General features: G+C 43.5%; 1 protein-coding gene across 1 annotated transcript in view; it reads left to right on the forward strand.

Annotated features, from left to right (window-relative positions):
• KLF5 (KLF transcription factor 5) overlaps positions 1–15,986 on the forward strand; it is a 36,415-nt gene that overhangs the window by 13,239 nt on the left and 7,190 nt on the right. The window lies entirely within an intron of this gene.

The raw sequence follows: 15,986 nt of genomic DNA on the forward strand, positions 1-15,986 counted from the left end.
TTTCACAAGCTCAGAAGACTAAACCTCTGGTCCCGGTGACGGACCCAGATTGTATCCTGCAACTGCAACATTACCCTGGGACACGTTTATTTGTCTTCCCTTCTTCATTTCTTCTCCTGCTTCTTTCTCCTCCCAAACTCTTGTCTGGTGTTCTGGATCAGAGACTGGTTTTCCCTCTTGACTATATGAGAAGTGAAGCATTGTGTACTTCCAAGAGATATGGCATTCCTTGAAATGAGATGTAAACCACTCTTAAAGCTGTTGTCAATGGTTTTGGATTAAGCTGCATGAGATAAAGTCTTTCTGATCAATGCATCAGTATTGATTTTTGGAGGGGGGCTATCACCTTTTGGCGGTGGCTCAGTGGCTAAGGCGCTGACTTGTTGATTAGAAGGTTGGCAGTTCAGCGGTTCAAATCCCTAGCACCACATAACAGAGTGAGCTCCCGTTACTTGTCCCAGCTTCTGCCAACCTAGCTGTTCGAAAGCATTCAGCCTACCTTGAATGCCTTTTTATTCCCCCTCATTTCCCTTGACTGTTAGTAGGTCAGATTCTTGCAGAGAGCTTAAGGTTGCAATAAATCTTTATATTCATTTGAACTGCCTGAATCCCCTGATTTCCCTGGCACTTGACAATCAACTTGTGCACATTTGTTTACCTACAGAGAAAGAAGTAAAATTTCCTCTAGGAAAAGACTTGCTGTTAGGTACACCCTTAAGTTAAATGAATCACAACAGCAGGTGCATTCTGGAAGCAAATATAAACTATGACTAGCCATGGTGATAAATTCAGCAAAGCAACCAAGATAGAAAGAGGGATGCAGTAGCTCAGTGACTAAGACACTGAGCTTGTTGATCAGAAAGGTTGGCAGTTCAGCGGTTTGAATCCCTAGCGCCGCATAATGGAGTGAGCTCCTGTTACTTGTCCCAGCTTCTGCCAACCTAGCAGTTCGAAAGACGCTGAGCTTGCCGATCAGAAGGGTCAGGAGTTTAGCTGTTTGAATCCCTAATGCCAATGGTAATGCCGTAATGGAGTGAGCTCCCGTGACTTGTCCCAGCTTCTGCCAACCTAGCCATTTAAAAGCACGTAAAAATGCAAGTGGAAAAATAAGAACCACCTTTGGTGGGAAGGTAACAGCTTTCTGTGCACCCTCGGTGTTTAGTCATGCTGGCCGTATGTCCATGGAGACGTCTTTGGACAGCACTGGCTCTTCGGCTTTGAAACGGAGATGAGCACCTCCCCCCTAGAGGCAGGAACGGGGAAATCTTTGGGGGAACCTCTGAGCCATAGCTAATCTTAGAAAAGAGAGCTAAAAAATCCTTACTTAGCAACCCCACTTTCGAGACCCAGGAGCTGTTGTGGGGCGGGTTTGAGCTCTTGTCCTTCACTCCAGCTCCTGCTGGGGAAAAGAGCCCCCAACTGGGCATCCCCAGTGCAATGGTGATGCCACCGGCTAATCCTTTCAACCCGGAAGTGCCTCAGTGCTTCTGACATGAGTGCAAATTCTGTTTCTTTCCTTTACACCCATTTATACATGTCTGGGTGTTTGTTGTGCCCGTAACTGTACATATGTATCATTACTTGTGTGTCAGAATCCAGATTCTCTATATCTCCATCTCCTAGATGATTTTCTTAGTCTCTTGAGTGCCTTGCAATGGAGCAGGAGGTATTGCCAATCCCTTTCTGTCTTGGGGTTGAAATGGCTTCCAAGAATTCAGTAGTTAACCATTGCTGTTGTTGGCTTCCCATAGAGGCGATTGTGCCAGCTCTGAAACATTTTTCAGTTCTTACAACTGACAAAATCTTGTTTTTTAATTAAGTGCCCAATATATCTCCTGGAAGAATGTCCCTTACTGCCTCAGAGGGATTAAAGTAAGCTTCAGTTCACAATATTTGATGTCCGATAAGGAAGACGATTCTTCGCTGTAAACAGAACCACTTCTGAAAGATGCTGCGGTGCATACATCTGGCTCTGGCATTGCAGCTCACCTTTTCCAAGTTTTGCTTACTTTGGCAATGGGAACTTATATTTCCCGAGCTCATGTTTGAAAACAAGTGTTCCTTCGATGTTTTTTGGGGTTGTTACATTGCAGTTTCAGCCAAAGGATATGAAATAATCAGTGGAATCTTTAAACTTCAGTACCTTTTGCCAGACTCAAATCTCAGTTAAACTGAAGACATGAAAAAAGTGGTCAGAATAGTCTGGCCATTCCAAAGACCGAGTCTTAAAAGACAGAATTGGATTAATGTTCAACTGGCTTGACTTGTTAGGTCTTCGTTAGACAAAGAAATGAGAAAGAACCATGACAGAACTTACAGGTAAAAACTAGATTATTTTTTCCCCAGGCTGAACTGAGTTGTTTTGTAGTCTCTTAGCCGGACCACACACAATAACCCCCTTAAATTAGACTTAAAGCATGAGCTGATTAAGGAGCCCTCCTGCCCTCCTGCATGGCTAATGATGCCTCCCAGTGGACTGCTGTTGTCTCTTTATGAGACCTGTTGTGTTAATTCAATGTGTTTCTTGATTGCAGCCTGAGTCCACAGTTCAGCTTTAGCACTAAGTATCTATAGAGATTCTCAATCAGCCAAGTCAGGGCTGTCCCAAAGATGTTTTTTTTTAAAAGTCAACTGGACTTTCTTGGGTTGTTTTTTTTCTTTGAAAAGATTTTGCTTCTCATCCAAAACAACCGAAGAAGCTTCTTGGATGAGAAGCGAAACGTTTTCAAAGGGGAAAAAAAATCCCACGAAAGTCCATTTGCCTTTTGGAAAAGCACCTTTGGGACACAAGCGTCAAGCCTTTGAACATCAGCATCTTGCCTGTTAAATCTCTGCATACGTTTTGTGAGCCCTGTGGCAGCCCACAACTCTAAAAAGGAGCTCAGGGGTAGCTCTCAATCTGGAAGGACCATCTTTAGAACCTGAAGTCCAAAAGTGGTATGTGGTGGAACCATTTCCCAAATAGAAGAAGCTATCTGAGCTCGTAATAAGCAGGACAGATAGTGTGGATTTGTGACAGATCCTTAAAAAAACACAGACTTGTCTCTTTCAGTGGGACTTCTCCAGGAATCACAGATGGTTCAGTGCTAAATACAGCAAGAAATGACTTTTCATTGGCTTGTAGGATCCAAGGCCTGCATTGCTGGAACCAAAAAGCCTTTGCTACCAAGGTCCAGGAGACCTCCTCTCATGTCCTGGAGGTCTGAGGACATTCAGTCATGTCCTGGAGGTTTTTGGGACTTCCTCTCATGTCCTGGAGGTCCTGAGAACTTTATGTCATGTCCTGGAGGTTTTTGGGACCTCCTCTCATGTCCTGGAGGTCCTGAGGACATCCTGTCATATCCTGGAGGTTTTTTGGGACCTCCTCTCATGTCCTGGAGGTCCTGAGGACATCCTGTCATGTCCTGGAGGTTTTTTGGGACCTCCTCTCATGTCCTGGAGGTCCTGAGGACATCCTGTCATGTCCTGGAGGTTTTTTGGGACCTCCTCTCATATCCTGGAGCTCCTGAGGACTTCCTGTCATGTCCTGGAGCCCTGGTGGATCAGTGGTTAAAGTGTAGTATTGCAGGCAAATTCTCCCCTCAGCCTGGAGTTTGATCCTGATGAGGCTCAAGGTTGATTCATACTTCTGAGGTCGGTAAAATGAGGGCCCAGATTGTTGGGGGCAATGCACAAATAATGCTCCTACATTGTAAATGTAGACTACGTTTGCATCTGGCCCTGTGCTGCCGCTGCTCGTAGCTTCATTCCTAATCCTTCCAGTGGAGAGGAGGAAGTGGAAATAAGCTCCCTGATCCACTCATGTTTCGCCTTTCCCTTTTTCATTGCCAAATAACTGTAGTAAATGTTTTTATTTGCTTTTATGGGTGTGAAAGTGGCTTTACCAGATGGTCCTGATAAAAGTGCTTCCTCCTTATGTCTTATGCCTGGTGCCTATTAACAGTTTAACTCCGCGTCACTTAACTTCCAGGATTTGTCAGCTTGGCCATTCTCCACACGAGGACAGCCTGTTTCAAAGTTGCAAAAAAACCCTGCAGGGCTGGCTGCTGGATTGAGCAAGACTGACATTCTAGCCAGGAGCTTCAAGATAAGACCTTCTCCCTTGTTTAGTACCTACATCTGTAGGCTGCATGTCCTCTAATAACCTTGCCGGTGATAGAGACAGGAACGTCTCTGGTTAATAGTTCATATGATCTCCGTTATCAAAAGAAAATGGCTCAATGCCCTGTGTAGGTTTCTATCTCTAAACCACAATTGGGAGCAGGGGTGTCAAACTCAAGGCCTGTGGGCCAAATCCGGCCCACAGGGTGCTTAGATCTGGCTTGTGGGGCCACTGTAGAAACCGCACTGACCCGTGGTGCCTCTGCCAGCAAAAACAGAGCTCAGGAGGGCTGTGTGCACACACACCCCCAGCTGTTTTCACTGGGACATGGCTGCAGGAGGCCATCGCAGCCCGAAATGGAGCTTGGAAGCCCCTTTTCACTGGCAGACCGCTCTGGCCACCACAGGCGCCCCCAACATGAGTGACATCGAGTTGGTCACGCCCACCCTGGCCACACCCCAACCCATCCCTCCAAGTTCAAACACAACTCTGATGCAGCCCTCAATGAAATCGAGTTTGATGCACCCGATTTAGAGCATAGATATTTTCCTTAGCTCTTTCTCCTTTTTACTTGCTCATGTTGGGTAAATCTGGACTTGCGTTCTTCTTGTGAAGAAGGTGTTGGAGGGTTTAGTGGTTGAGACGCCCGAAGTGATTTGTGAATGAGGGCAAATATAGGTGTCCCAGGATAATGTTGCAGGATCCAATCTGAGTCGGTCACGGGGACCAAAAGTTTATTTTTTCCAAGCTTTCAGGCTTGTGTTGGAACCCATCTTAAGGGGGCGTCTCTCTCTTCTGAATGTGTCCACTCAGATTAAATCCAGAAGCAATTTCTTCAAACCTTGTAGGGTAGAGAGGAGTAGGGAATGGAATGGAATGGAAGAGAATAGAATAAACAGGGTTGGAAGGGTCTTCTAGTCCAACACCCTGCTTAGGCAGGAAACCCTATAGGATTTCAGACAAATGGTTGTCCAATATCTTCTTAAAACCTTCCAGTGTTGGGGCATTCACAACTTCTGGAGGCAAATTGTTCCACATATTAATTGTTCTCACTGGAACAATTTCTCCTTAGTTCTAAGTTGCTTCTCTCCTTGTTTAGCTTCCACCCATTGCTTCTTGTCCTATTCTTGGGTGCTTTGGAGAACAGCTTGACTCCCTCTTCTTTGTGGCAGCCCCTGAGATATTGGAACTCTGCTATCATGTCTCCCCTAGTCCTACTTTTGATCAAACTAGACATACCCAGTTCCAGCAAGCGTTCTTTATAGATGTAACTTAGTATTGTAACCCTAAAAGGATCAGTGGCTAAGACTCTGAGCTTGTCCATCAAAAAGGTCAGCAGTTCAGCGGTTCGAATCCCTAGCGCCGCATAACAGTGTGGCCCTGCTGGAAGAGTGTGCCTTGAAGGCAAGCGGACTCCCATTTTGTAGAAATCACAGTTGCTGTAGAAATGCTCCCTCTTCCAAGAGCAAGGTGGGCTGCATGTCCCAGAAACGTGTCTCTCCCAATGACTGATGCATTGCTTTTCTGACACCCCTGTTATAGATTTTCAGAATCTTTTTTTGCTCCAGATCAGCAAAGCTGACGGGTGTTTGTTCTCTTGAGAGATCATTTAAGCAGGGCTTCAGGTGCAGGAGTGAAGTTCAAGTAAGGGGTTTTTGGGCCGAATTCAATTGTCAGATTGAATTTGCAGCTCTCCCTCTGTCTCTCCCTCCCTCCCTCTTCTATTTCCCCTCCCTCCCTTTCTTTCTCCCTCCCTCTTAATAAATGTCTCACAGCTACAAAAAATGTAGGTTCTATTGTGGTCATACACAGAGAACTACGAATCTCTCCCTCCCTCGCTCTCTGTGTGATGTGATGTGTGTGTGTGTGTGTGTGTGTGTATGTGTATGGCTGACACCCCCCCCCTCATACGCACTCTTTACTCCTGCCATCTGGAAAAAGGTACAGAAGCATCCGTGCCCGCACAAACTGACTGTGTAACAGTTTCTTTCCACAAGCCATCAGACTCCTCAACACTCTCTAAGTTCTTAGATTAAGAGCTATATGTAGTTCTGTATTCCGCTCTTTTTCTTTTTATCTATGTTTTCTGATGTGGCACCTTGGTCCTGGGGAAGTTGTTTCATTTCACTAATGTATATTTTGAAATGACAATAAAAACCTACTTGACTTAGTGTTTTAAATAGATAAACAGGTCTTATTTAATGGATCCTGCCTCTGAAATGGCTTCTTTCAGATTTTAACCAAGATGGGATCGTTCCTAAGCCTGCAGGCTAAACTTCCCAGGGTGCCCAACCATTGCTTATCCTGGTGGTCTCACATCCTTGAAGGATATTGGCTAGAAAATTCTGGCTCTCCCTGGACCTTTTCTCTCCCTTGGTGAGTTCACAGCCTTGAGCTGAGCAGGTTCCTCTGATGGCAAGAGGCATGAGTGAGTGAGTAAAGTAAGTAAGTAATTAGTAAGTCTCGCTACAAGATTTTGTGAAATGGACCTCATTTCAAAGAGGAGGAAAAGTTTCCTTGTGGCAAGATTTCGAAGAAGGGCCTAGTCTTGATTGGGTGTTCCTTGAGGGTCTCTCTTCCAGGAAGAAACTCCACTTCCCTTCTGAGTCTCAGGAGGGCCAGCCAGGCTCTGCCCCCCCTCCCCTCCCCCCTCCCCACCCTGGCTGAGACCAGAATCTGCCCAGGAGTTCTATTCATACTTGGAGCCGATCTCTGCTTTTCTTGTTCCCCATTCATGCATGACGTTAAGCCGTAAAGTGGTTTGTTTGCGGCTGGCCATATGTGAGCCCCCCCACCTCTGGTAAAGCGTGATTTATTTTTTTCTGGGATGGGGAGGCCCATCCTGAATATGCCAAAAACCCAATTGCAGTGACTGTTTCCTTAGCCCTCGGTGAGATCCGGTGTCTGCCGACCTTTGAAGCAGGTTCTCGGCTGCCCCGGTTTTCATTCATGTAAACTTTTTTTGAAAAATGGCCCCACATGTCAACCACTCCTACGAACCTTTCTCGTCTCCCCACCCACCTCACTCCCTGTGTAGAGGGGTCAGAACTATGCAGATCCCCTCAATCATAATCAAACTGGAATTTCGGTGCGAGGAGCTTTCTTTTTTTAATTGGAGATTTCTAGCTCCCATGACAACATCCATTGTTGATAAAACAACATCCTAGCCGAAATTATGGTATAATTATAGGGCAAAGCATGTAACGTATTTTTAGTCTCCCTTGGCATGGTGCAGGAGCTGAAACTGAGCATGGTCAGTATCACAGCACCAAGGGGATATTTATGGGCTGGATAATGTTTGGCGAAGGAAAACCTGCACGCAAGGCAAAGTCTTCTGCAAATCTTCGTCCAAGGATACAATTCAAAAAAGAAAAGAGCCGTGTTATTAGTAACTTCAGTATTTGCTTAATAAGTAGAAGACAGTTAAAGCTAGCTTATTTTTTCTTCCTCCCAGTTTCCTTTTCTTATCTTTTTCGGTTCGGGCTTTGTTCTCAACTGCTTCCAAACAAAATGTTGGTCTTCCACCAAAAGTGATTCCTAAATGTATTCCACATGCTTTCTCGAAGCGTTGGTTTTGAAAATAAAAATAAATCAACTTGCAAGTGGGGATGCATTACGAGCGATGTCAAAGGACTTGGAAATACATTCATTGATTGACTCAAGCCTAACCAAATATTTGAAATCGGTGAGATTGGACGAAGATGATGCAGAAATCCAATTAATGTTATGAAAAAAAACTTAAGTTTCTGTTGAAACAGAACTTAAAAGGAAAGCAGTTCTGTTTTCCCAGAAGTGATGTGTATAATATTTCTGGCGCGGGAAGAAAGCACTGAAGTCTTGCTGTTTCGCCAGGACTCGGTACCAGCTTCCTCCATGCTGTTTTATTTGAACAGTGTTGACATTTTAACAAACTCCGAAGCGTCCTGCTCTCGTGCTCCTCAGAAGTTTTCAGTAATCCTTTTACAGTGCAGTATCTGTTTGAACGCGAGACATCATGTTCCAGCGCGTTGCATTTAATGGCCAGTTGCATTCTTGGGTTTCGCGACCTCTCAATCCTCATTTTTCAATTTCTGGAGGGGAGTCAACTATTTTCCGAAAACTTTGCAGCTTCTGTATTTCGTGCAAACGGTTAAAGTTAAGCCACTCTTGCAGCTCCTAGAAACAGAATAAAGAATTCAGTGTCTCGTGGCTTTTTGAGCAAATAAACGTCGTTTGATCGGGGAGTTCCTCTGCCTTGCAAAGCTCGGCATCGTGAATCAAGGGAAATGAGCTTTAAAATAACTTTTGAAACAGTTCTTGTGTTGGAACTCGTGCCAAATATTTTTCTGAACCAAATGACAGGAAAAATATGTGGAAACACAAGAAAGATACAAACAAGATACGTTTTCTGCTTCATCTCAAAAGGTTTTGTTTCTGCCCTTCGGTTAAAGCGGTCGTGCTGAAGTTCCTTTTAAGAAAATCCTCATGAGCGTTATCCCTGCTTCTCTAAAGGAATTTGGTACTAGGGGGATGATGGGAATAGTAGTCCAAGATAGGTGGAGGCGGTCTTAGATGAAAGGCAGAGCAAGCAAAATTCACCACCACTACAACCACCATCACTCTAGCCATTGTCTATTCACCGTCAATTTGCCAATTGGGCCCAGAATACTTGTTGATGTCGTAGATCCATCTTGTTTTAGATCTGTTTCATGGGTGCTTTTGATCAAATGGGATCCATTCTGTAACTGCCTGGGTCCACCTACCATTAGTTCTTCTTGTTATGCATGCAGCCCATTTCCATTTCCATTCTTTTATTCTCTTGATAATATCGTATATTTTTCATTTGTTCTCTAATCCATGTGCAGCTCTTTCTATCTTGTCTTGTGAGGCCGAGAATGTATCTTCCCATGGCTCTTTGTGCCACTTGTAGCTTTTGTATCAGTTATGAGGTTAGTGTCCATGTTTCACCGGCATGTGTTAGAGCAGAAATGAAAGCAAAATTGCCTTCATGTAAAGTGTAATTTTGAGAGACCAAAATTACACTTATATAGAACATGGTGGCAGCTTGATTAAGAATTGGGGGATCTACTTTTTATATTTGATTTTGGAGAAGGGGAGCTTAGTTGGTACATCTTGTTCTATAGTCATATCTTGGGAAATGTCCGCTGTTTTGTTTTTTTCGTACAGCTTTTGGCTGTGTCTTAAAAAAAAAAAAAAAGAGTTTCCAGTACCGAAGGTCAAACAACATTTTATTATAAAGTTATAAAGACTTTCCTCTCCCTCTCTGGGAAAATGTATACATTTTATTGCAAATCTTGCAAATGTTAAAACCTGCATGAAAAGTTGGGGGTGGGACATTTAAAAAAATGCAGTGAGAAGGTAATTTGGAGAGCAGAAGAGCAAGGAGAGAAGAATTCCATTATCCATGCAGAAAAATAGGCATGTTACTTCATTTCCTCCTGTTAAAACTCTTAAATATTCAATATTTGAGGATTATTCTCCTTTCTTAAGGAAAAGAAACTTCAACAGACTAGTTATGTTATTCTCCATCAGCCAAAACATTATGCAGATTTCATCCTGAAAACCTTCATCCTTTGCTAGGAAGGAGTAGAAACTGAAAACAGGAGGAAAACAAAGATAAAGGTGTATTCTTAGGGTTAGTGGGTGGTGGCATGCAATATTTGGATTTACTCAGTTCTTAATTCAGCTGAAATTTCCCCTTAAGAATATATCTCAACCAGGAGACAGGACAATTCTCCTCTTTAGCTCTAAAACGAGAAAATGAGAAAATCCTAGAACAACTAGACAAAAGCACGTATTTTTCCCTGAACGCCATCACTCTGCTAAACAAATAATTCCCTCAACACTGTCAAACTATTCACTAAGTCTGCATTACTATTACTATTAATCTTCTCATCGTTCCTATCATCCATCTCCTCCCACTTATGACTGCAGGACTGTAAGTTTGTTGCTTGTATCCTTATGATTTATATTGATTGTTTCCTAGTATGATTTGATTGTTTACTTGTACCCTATGACTATCATTAAGTGTTGTACCTTATGATTCGTGACGAATGTATCTTTCCTTTTATGTACACTGAGAGCATATGCACCAAAGACAGATTCCTTGTGTGTCCAATCATACTTGGCCAATAAAGAATTCTATTCTATTCTAATTCTATTCTATTATTCTTATTCTATTCTATTATATTCTTGCTCTACTCTACTCTATTCTTATTCTTGTTCTTACTCTACTCTACTCTACTCTACCCTATTCTTATTCTTACTCTACTCTACTCTATTCTTATTCTATTCTATTTTATTCTTATTCTATTCTTACTCTATTCTACTCTACTCTACTCTATTCTTATTCTTACTCTATTATTATTATTATTATTATTATTATTATTATTATTATTATTATTATTATTATTATTATTATTATTATTATTATTCTCTACTCTACTCTACTCTACTCTACTCTACTCTACTCTACTCTACTCTACTCTACTCTATATTAGAGAAGATTTCTTTCCAACTCTCCATGGAAAAGCTGCATTTTACTGTCCCGGGTTTTAGGAAACCTTTCTCCTAGAAAGGTAGGCACTGTACAGTAAATCCTCCTGACTTGAAGGTGAAGGGTAGTGTGGGTTTTTTGGCACGCATCCGCAACTGAATTAACAAATCCATTCAAATGGGCAGATTTTTGTGCGGTTGGCCGACAACTCCCTTTCATGGAACAATGTAAGTTCCTTTTAGATGCAGAGCTATAAAGGTGGCCAGCCGTGTTTCGAGCGGATGTGGTCGCTCTCCAAGATGCTGGTGGCTTTTTTTGCTGTTTGGCTGATCCTATCACACCTTCTTCCAAAGCTTTAGGAAACCAGGATGAATTGTGACCCTAGAGAAGGGGGTCTGAGTCAGCCATATCTCTGCCAGACCTTTTTCAACAAGGGTTGCACAAACTGCTTCTAGAAAATTAGTTAGAAATTTCCTAACAGTGAGAAAACTTGCATTCAGAAGTTGTGGGCGCCTGGGTCTTTTAAGAAGAGACTGGACAGTCACTTGTCTGAAATGGCATAGGGCAGTAATGGCGAACTTTTTCCCCTTCGGTACCTAAAGCATGTGTGCATGCCAACACCCACAATGCAATGACCCTTCGCAGGTCCTGCCCCATGTGCATGTGTGCACCACCCCCACGCATGTGTGCGCCATCCCCCACGCATGTGCATGCAACTCCTGTTATGGTGCCAGCAGGCCTCCCTGAAGCTTCCTGGAAACAAAACTGGTTTCCCCCCACCCCGCGCATGCATGCGTGTCTCCCAGCAGAGACCCCAAAATCAGCTGGCCAGTGGGAGGCACGTGGACATGTGCAGTGGAACTAACCCATCATGGGCAAAGGGTCTCCTGGTCGAGCAGGGGATTGGACAAGAAGACCTCCAAGGTCCCTTCCAACTCCGTTAGTCTCTCTTCTATGTTCTCCAGGATTGTTCTCTATCCAGTTGGCTTATGGGGATGTAGAAAGAGAATGGGCTTTACTACTGAGAAAATGCCAGGTTGCTCCTGGTTATAATATCATTGCATTTATCCATTTTCATTCCCTGAAGCATCCATGGAGATGGTCAATCATCCAGGTCACGGTTGTCCCAAAGGTCCTTTTCCAAAAAGCAACTGGACTTTCTTTGGGGTTTCCCTCCCCCCCTTTGAAACATTTTGCTTTTTATCCAAGATGCTTTTTCAATTTAGAACAGAAGAAGCTTCTTCGATGAGGAGCAAAACATTTTCAAAGGAAAAAACAAACAAACAAACCATGAAAGTCCAGATGCCTTTTGGAAAAGCGCCTTTGGGACATTCCTTGAAGCCCCCTTTCTTCTCCACCTTTTCTCCTTTTGTAAATGCCATAAGGCACTTAACAACCCACTAGGTTGGTTGTTCCTGCTATAAAATGAACCGTTCAGAGAAATCCTGCCTGTATACGAAAAGCTTATTTTTCTGTTTGTACTACATAATGCGGCTGAGTGATGTGGGTGTGTTACAAAAGGTTTTGTGTACATTGAACTCTGTGGTGGGGGCATTAATCCTGCACTGTGTCTGCAGTTTTAACCTGGGGATGGTAGATTTTCAAGCAGAATAGAGCTGGAAGGGACCTTGAAGGTCTTCTAATCCAACCCTCTGCTGAAGCAGGAGACTCTGTAGCGTTTCAGACAAATGACTGTCTAGTCTCTTCTTAAAAAGCCTCCCGTGATGGAGCACCCACTACTACTGAAGGCAACTTCTGTTCTACTGGTTAATTGTTCTCACTTGTTAGGAAGTTTCTCCTTAGTTCCAGGTTGCTTCTCTCCTTGATTAGTTTCCATCCCTTGTTTCTTGTTTTGCCTTCTGGTGCTTTGGAAAATAGATTGACTCCCTCTTCTTTATAGGAACCTCTCAAATACTGAAATGCTTGTAAGTTGTGAGATGACCAGCAATCCTGTGCCTGGAAAGCAAGCATTATGCCAGGTCCTAATTTAGCCTTTTTTTCTTTTCCCTTTTCTCCAAGTTCTTCAGTTACAAGGAAATTGTTCTTGCAAACTTCCTACATGCTGGTGTAGCTTAGAAAGATTTACCTCCTCATACATTTTTTTTTCTCCTGAGAACTAAGTCCAAGTTCAGAGGCCTCTAACAGCTCCAGTTAGCAGTTACAACTGATAAAAGAGTTTTTGGGTGTGTCCAGGTTTTGTGATAATGCACTTCGTAAACTGTGGAAATGACCTGTGAGCATAGATTTACGTGAATGAAGTTTGGCCACATAAATAACATTTTTTTTCGAGTCCCACAGAACAGCGCCCTTCGTTCTCCACAGCAGATATATCACTCCCTGCCTCTGGTTTCTATGAATACCCTTCCATCATTTCAACAAACATAGTTATGAATTTTATAGGTATGTTTAAAAATACCCCACTTAGGCTGCTAAATTAAATACCCATATATTTAGCTATCTGTGACAGTATGTTCCAAACGGCCGGTGTAAAGCCATGCAATTAAATCTATATTGGGCAGTTACATAAATCTGTGGTCAAAATTTCCAAGGTGTTAAGTATCTCATGCGCCAATTGAAGCCACAGATAATTTCAGGTGTTCATCATCTTGGACCCGGTTGGGCTGGAGAAACGTGCTAGCAGCCTGATGCAATTGGGGCCTAAATTTTGCAAATGAGCCTAATGCTTGATAAATTAGTCGTGTCAACGGTTTCCAGAAGTGCCGGCATTAAATGCAAACGATCTCATGCAGCTGGCTTTAAATGCAAGCGATCGCATGTGTGTGGAGAAAATAATAATAATTTGAAAAGCATAGTTGTTTGCTCCTATCTTTGAGGAATAAGGAGAAACTGTGTTGTTGTTGTTGTTGTTTTTACTCTGGGGGTTGGGATTGCAATGTGCCCTCACGTATTCTTGGCTTGTTTGATGGGAAATGACTATGAATCATGGCAGAATCATGGCATGACTGTATGAATCCAGTTGCCTTTTGAAAAAGTCCCTTTGGGACAACCATGACCTGGATGACTGAGAATCTCCCAAGACCAGGGGTGTCAAACACAAGGCCCATGGGCTGGATCCAGCTCACGGGATGTTTAGATCTGGCCCATGGTGCCTCTGTGTAGTGAAAATGGAGCCCCAGAGGGCTGCGTGCGGCCCTCCTGAGCTCCATTTTCACTGATAGAGGGTTGCAGGAGGCAGTCACAGCCAAAGACGGAACTTGCAAGAGCCATGTGCTTCCTTCCCAAGCTCTGTTTTTGCTGCCAGAGGGTTGCAGGAGTCTGTTGCAGCTGAAAACGGAGATCAGGATCCTGTTTTCCCTGGCAGAGTGCTCGGGCCATAACAGGCACCCCTGACACATGTGATGCAGTGGTGGGTGCCTACCAGTTTGGACTGGATCAGCTGAACCGGTAGTGGTTTGGCGGCCTGGGTCACTGGAACTGGCAGTGACCCAGGGCTGCCACACCCCTGAACTGGTTCTCCAGGCGGCACTGTAGGCGCTATCGTCTTGTTTTTCAATTGTGTGCATGCGCAGAACAATTTTAATTTAATTGCACTGTGCATGTGCGCACGCACACGAGCAAACCGGCAGTAGTGCCTGCCAGAACTCACCCCTGGAGTGATGTCAAGCTGGCCATGCCCCCCTGCCCCCTCCGAAGTCAAACACAACCCTGATGCGGCCCTCAATGAAATTAAGTTTGACACCTCCACCCTAGACAATCATGGCAGAAGGACCTGTCTTTTGTCCTGGGCTTTTGAGGAGGCATAGTAGTGTTCCAGGCTGGTTTCTTCCAGATATTGAACAGGTTGAAGTTGCACGAAGGTCCTGAAAATGGGATGTGATAGATAGACCCTCATCTGAAACTCCTGGTCCCTGGTTCCATCATGGTCCCTTTGCTTCTTTGATCAGATGCAAAGAGGGGTGCAGCTGGCAGAAGATGACAAACCCAGAAGCCCCCATCCTGATCCCATTGTTGATAAGAACCAATGAGACAAACTGACATTATAACTGGTTAAAGCCCTGTTGCTTTGTATGGACTGGACGTTTCCTCTGTTTTAACTTGTTTTAACTAGGGGACTTAGTCACAACCAGTTTTAGTGAGGTTGTGACCTGTTCTGTTTACATTCTCTCCTTTGCTGGATGTCTTTTCTTGTTAATATTACGTGAGATTCTGTGTCTGTTCACCCTTTGAGTCCTGCCTCCTTAGATCTTTTTGTTCTTAGTTGAATTTTACACATTTGCTTGATGTTTGTAGCATTGAAGAAAATCTGGATGGAAAGGGTAGAATATCCTTTGTGTCTCCATATAACGATCAACATGGAGAGTAAAGCTTTGTTTGGTAGACATCTTCTGAAATGGCTGCTACTGCATGTGTTGTAGCTGGAGCCTGCATTTGCTAGGAGAACATATAGTGAGTCCATAAGTGTGATTTCTTTCTGCTGTACCCATTAATCCATGTTTTATTGATTTTCTGATAAAAATCTATTGTGTTTGGTCATTGGTGGGAAACAAATATCTATAGGATTTGTTGATGAATCTAAAAGCTACCAAATAAAAGACTGATGCCCCAACAGTACCCCAACTGGACAGTTGTGTTCTCACAAGAAGTAGTGTGTAAAGAGGAGAACCTTAAGGATCCATCTCAGTATTTCCGGCCTTCTAAGAGATGTTTGCTGGTATCTGCATTTGCTCATGAATCTGATACCTCAACTTTGTGACCATAGAACACACAGTAACTGGAGGTCTGAAGGGGAGCAGAAATGCTAAAGAAGGTTCTTCGGGATCCTTAAATGGTCTAGATCTCCAGGTCTCCTTTATTCTGGTTTCTCATACCGAATGTCAGAGATTTCAGGCTGTGTAGGAAAAGCATGTGGGGTAACTCCTCTTTGCCATTAATATGGTGGTCTGGAAGTTGGTGATGCTTTCTCAAACAGTGTAGTTCAGGGGTGTCCAAACTTGGGAACTTTAAGACTTGTGGACTTCAACTCCCAGAATTCCCCAGCCATGGCTGGCTGGGGAATTCTGGGAGTTGAAGTCCACAAGTCTTAAAGTTCCCAAGTTTGGATACCCCTGGTGTAGTTAAAAACTCTGCTATTGTAACTTCTGTTCTGGGGAAACACCATCAGAAGGGGTTTTGGGCAGCCCTACATGATACATACAATGAGGCAGGTATGTAGAATGTGCTCAACCACGATGCAGTTTGGCTTAACACAATGTGGCTCCAAAGTTTGTAAATCTTGGTTATTGGCTTCATGTGTTATGTGAACCTAATCAATTGTGGCTTAGTTCACCAACTGTAACTTAGTGTAGTAGATCAACTGAGATTTACACAGTCCCTGTTGGGTGTTGTATTTTTGAATGCTGTGCTGTATAAGATCTTTCTTGCAGCCAG

Source organism: Natrix helvetica, assembly GCF_964273705.1.
Source record: "Natrix helvetica genome assembly, chromosome: 3".
NCBI lineage: Eukaryota > Metazoa > Chordata > Lepidosauria > Squamata > Natricidae > Natrix > Natrix helvetica.